Here is a 5,000-nt window from a genome sequence, read left to right as displayed (position 1 = left end):
TGCATATTTATCTAGAGAGAGATTGAGAGATGGGGGGGGGGGTATTTTTTTCAGATTAACTTTCCTTCATTAGTTACATTTTTTACATAGATGGCTACAGGAAACAATAATACAGAATAAGGAGAAAGAATACCAGGCACATGAGTCAAAATAAGATGTTCTTATCAATAGAAACTGAGGCACATTGCTTGGCTTTGAATCTATCTGTCATTGTCAATTTAAAAGATTTTCCTCTGATCATTTTTTAAAGTATTCAGGTCGGAGATGCTTCTAATAATAATATGCAGTTCTAGATCTCGATTTTCATTCGTCTTGACCATGTTTCTATATTTGATACTTTGACGTACAGAGAATTAACCTGTCATGTTTGAACACCTGCTGTATCACTTATTATTTGTAGAGGCCTCAACCTCTACAAACATGTATAACTGAGTATAGATGTATCATATTGGTATTTTTGTTGAATTTTCATCCATTATGTTGACATTTATTTACATTGCCCCCTGCTACTCTTCGGGGAAAGTATTGTAGTTTCTGTCATTCATATATTTGAGTTTTGTTGCTTGGACCCTGCTTGCTGGTGAGTTTTGTTGCTTGGACCCCGCTTGCTGGTGAGTTTTGTTGCTTGGACCCCGCTTGCTGGTGAGTTTTGTTGCTTGCACCAAATATGCTGGTGAGTTTTGTTGCTTGCACCAAATATGTTGGTGAGTTTTGTTGCTTGGACCCCGCTTGCTGGTGAGTTTTGTTGCTTGCACCAAATATGTTGGTGAGTTTTGTTGCTTGCACCAAATATGCTGGTGAGTTTTGTTGCTTGCACCAAATATGCTGGTGAGTTTTGTTGCTTGGACCCCGCTTGCTGGTGAGTTTTGTTGTTTGCACCAAATATGCTGGTGAGTTTTGTTGCTTGCACCAAATATGCTGGTGAGTTTTGTTGCTTGCACGAAATATGCTGGTGAGTTTTGTTGCTTGCACCAAATATGCTGGTGAGTTTTGTTGCTTGCACCAAATATGCTGGTGAGTTTTGTTGCTTGGACCCCGCTTGCTGGTGAGTTTTGTTGCTTGCACCAAATATGCTGGTGAGTTTTGTTGCTTGGACCCCGCTTGCTGGTGAGTTTTGTTGCTTGCACCAAATATGCTGGTGAGTTTTGTTGCTTGGACCCCGCTTGCTGGTGAGTTTTGTTGCTTGCACCAAATATGCTGGTGAGTTTTGTTGCTTGGACCCCGCTTGCTGGTGAGTTTTGTTGCTTGCACCAAATATGCTGGTGAGTTTTGTTGCTTGGACCCCGCTTGCTGGTGAGTTTTGTTGCTTGCACCAAATATGCTGGTGAGTTTTGTTGCTTACACCAAATATGCTGGTGAGTTTTGTTGCTTGGACCCCGCTTGCTGGTGAGTTTTGTTGCTTGCACCAAATATGCTGGTGAGTTTTGTTGCTTGGACCCCGCTTGCTGGTGAGTTTTGTTGCTTGCACGAAATATGCTGGTGAGTTTTGTTGCTTGCACCAAATATGCTGGTGAGTTTTATTGCTTGCACGAAATATGCTGGTGAGTTTTGTTGCTTGGACCCCGCTTGCTGGTGAGTTTTGTTGCTTGCACCAAATATGCTGGTGAGTTTTGTTGCTTGGACCCCGCTTGCTGGTGAGATTTGTTGCTTGCACCAAATATGTTGGTGAGTTTTGTTGCTTGCACCAAATATGCTGGTGAGTTTTGTTGCTTGCACGAAATATGTTGGTGAGTTTTGTTGCTTGGACCCCGCTTGCTGGTGAGTTTTGTTGCTTACACCAAATATGCTGGTGAGTTTTGTTGCTTGGACCGAATATGTTGGTGAGTTTTGTTGCTTACACCAAATATGCTGGCGAGTTTTGTTGCTTGGACCCCGCTTGCTGGTGAGTTTTGTTGCTTACACCAAATATGCTGGTGAGTTTTGTTGCTTGGACCCCGCTTGCTGGTGAGTTTTGTTGCTTGCACCAAATATGCTGGTGAGTTTTGTTGCTTGGACCCCGCTTGCTGGTGAGTTTTGTTGCTTGCACGAAATATGCTGGTGAGTTTTGTTGCTTGGACCCCGCTTGCTGGTGAGTTTTGTTGCTTGCACCAAATATGCTGGTGAGTTTTGTTGCTTGGACCCCGCTTGCTGGTGAGATTTGTTGCTTGCACCAAATATGTTGGTGAGTTTTGTTGCTTGCACCAAATATGCTGGTGAGTTTTGTTGCTTGCACCAAATATGTTGGTGAGTTTTGTTGCTTGGACCCCGCTTGCTGGTGAGTTTTGTTGCTTACACCAAATATGCTGGTGAGTTTTGTTGCTTGGACCCCGCTTGCTGGTGAGTTTTGTTGCTTACACCAAATATGCTGGCGAGTTTTGTTGCTTGGACCCCGCTAGCTGGTGAGTTTTGTTGCTTACACCAAATATGCTGGTGAGTTTTGTTGCTTGGACCCCGCTTGCTGGTGAGTTTTGTTGCTTGCACCAAATATGCTGGTGAGTTTTGTTGCTTGGACCCCGCTTGCTGGTGAGTTTTGTTGTTTGCACCAAATATGCTGGTGAGTTTTGTTGCTTGGACCCCGCTTGCTGGTGAGTTTTGTTGCTTGCACCAAATATGTTGGTGAGTTTTTTTGCTTGGACCCCGCTTGCTGGTGAGTTATGTTGCTTGCACCAAATATGCTGGTGAGTTTTGTTGCTTGCACCAAATATGCTGGTGAGTTTTGTTGCTTGCACCAAATATGTTGGTGAGTTTTGTTGCTTGGACCCCGCTTGCTGGTGAGTTTTGTTGCTTACACCAAATATGCTGGCGAGTTTTGTTGCTTGGACCCCGCTTGCTGGTGAGTTTTGTTGCTTACACCAAATATGCTGGCGAGTTTTGTTGCTTGGACCCCGCTTGCTGGTGAGTTTTGTTGCTTGCACCAAATATGCTGGTGAGTTTTGTTGCTTGGACCCCGCTTGCTGGTGAGTTTTGTTGATTGTACCAAATATGCTGGTGAGTTTTGTTGCTTGGACCCCGCTTGCTGGTGAGTTTTATTGCTTGCACCAAATATGCTGGTGAGTTTTGTTGCTTGGACCCCGCTTGCTGGTGAGTTTTGTTGCTTGCACCAAATATGTTGGTGAGTTTTGTTGCTTGCACCAAATATGCTGGTGAGTTTTGTTGCTTGCACCAAATATGTTGGTGAGTTTTGTTGCTTGAACCCCGCTTGCTGGTGAGTTTTGTTGCTTACACCAAATATGTTGGTGAGTTTTGTTGCTTGGACCCCGCTTGCTGGTGAGTTTTGTTGCTTGCACCAAATATGTTGGTGAGTTTTGTTGCTTGGACCCCGCTTGCTGGTGAGTTTTGTTGCTTACACCAAATATGCTGGCGAGTTTTGTTGCTTGGACCCCGCTTGCTGGTGAGTTTTGTTGCTTGCACGAAATATGCTGGCGAGTTTTGTTGCTTGCACCAAATATGCTGGTGAGTTTTGTTGCTTGCACCAAATATGTTGGTGAGTTTTGTTGCTTGAACCCCGCTTGCTGGTGAGTTTTGTTGCTTGGACCCCGCTTGCTGGTGAGTTTTGTTGCTTGCACCAAATATGTTGGTGAGTTTTGTTGCTTGGACCCCGCTTGCTGGTGAGTTTTGTTGCTTGCACCAAATATGTTGGCGAGTTTTGTTGCTTACACCAAATATGTTGGTGAGTTTTGTTGCTTGCACCAAATATGTTGGCGAGTTTTGTTGCTTGGACCCCGCTTGCTGGTGAGTTTTGTTGCTTGCACCAAATATGTTGGCGAGTTTTATTGCTTGGACCCCGCTTGCTGGTGAGTTTTGTTGCTTGCACCAAATATGCTGGTGAGTTTTGTTGCTTGGACCCCGCTTGCTGGTGAGTTTTGTTGCTTGCACCAAATATGCTGGTGAGTTTTGTTGCTTGCACGAAATATGCTGGTGAGTTTTGTTGCTTGCACCAAATATGCTGGTGAGTTTTGTTGCTTGCACCAAATATGCTGGTGAGTTTTGTTGCTTGGACCCCGCTTGCTGGTGAGTTTTGTTGCTTGCACCAAATATGCTGGTGAGTTTTGTTGCTTGGACCCCGCTTGCTGGTGAGTTTTGTTGCTTGCACCAAATATGCTGGTGAGTTTTGTTGCTTGCACCAAATATGCTGGTGAGTTTTGTTGCTTGCACCAAATATGCTGGTGAGTTTTGTTGCTTGGACCCCGCTTGCTGGTGAGTTTTGTTGCTTGCACCAAATATGCTGGTGAGTTTTGTTGCTTGCACCAAATATGCTGGTGAGTTTTGTTGCTTGCACCAAATATGCTGGTGAGTTTTGTTGCTTGGACCCCGCTTGCTGGTGAGTTTTGTTGCTTGCACCTAATATGCTGGTGAGTTTTGTTGCTTGGACCCCGCTTGCTGGTGAGTTTTGTTGCTTGCACCGAATATGTTGGTGAGTTTTGTTGCTTGCACCAAATATGTTGGTGAGTTTTGTTGCTTGCACCAAATATGCTGGTGAGTTTTGTTGCTTACACCAAATATGCTGGCGAGTTTTGTTGCTTGCACGAAATATGCTGGTGAGTTTTGTTGCTTCCACCAAATATGCTGGTGAGTTTTGTTGCTTGGACCCCGCTTGCTGGTGAGTTTTGTTGCTTGCACCAAATATGCTGGTGAGTTTTGTTGCTTGCACCAAATATGCTGGTGAGTTTTGTTGCTTGGACCCCGCTTGCTGGTGAGTTTTGTTGCTTGCACCAAATATGCTGGTGAGTTTTGTTGCTTGCACCAAATATGCTGGTGAGTTTTGTTGCTTGCACCAAATATGCTGGTGAGTTTTGTTGCTTGCACCAAATATGCTGGTGAGTTTTGTTGCTTGCACCAAATATGCTGGTGAGTTTTGTTGCTTGGACCCCGCTTGCTGGTGAGTTTTGTTGCTTGCACGAAATATGCTGGTGAGTTTTGTTGCTTGCACGAAATATGCTGGTGAGTTTTGTTGCTTGCACGAAATATGCTGGTGAGTTTTGTTGCTTGCACCAAATATGCTGGTGAGTTTTGTTGCTTGC

This window comes from Penaeus vannamei, chromosome 25 (genome assembly GCF_042767895.1).
Source record: "Penaeus vannamei isolate JL-2024 chromosome 25, ASM4276789v1, whole genome shotgun sequence".
NCBI classification, from domain to species: Eukaryota; Metazoa; Arthropoda; class Malacostraca; order Decapoda; family Penaeidae; genus Penaeus; species Penaeus vannamei.
The sequence above is the reverse complement of the archived record's forward strand: the minus strand, read 5'-3'. Positions refer to the sequence as shown.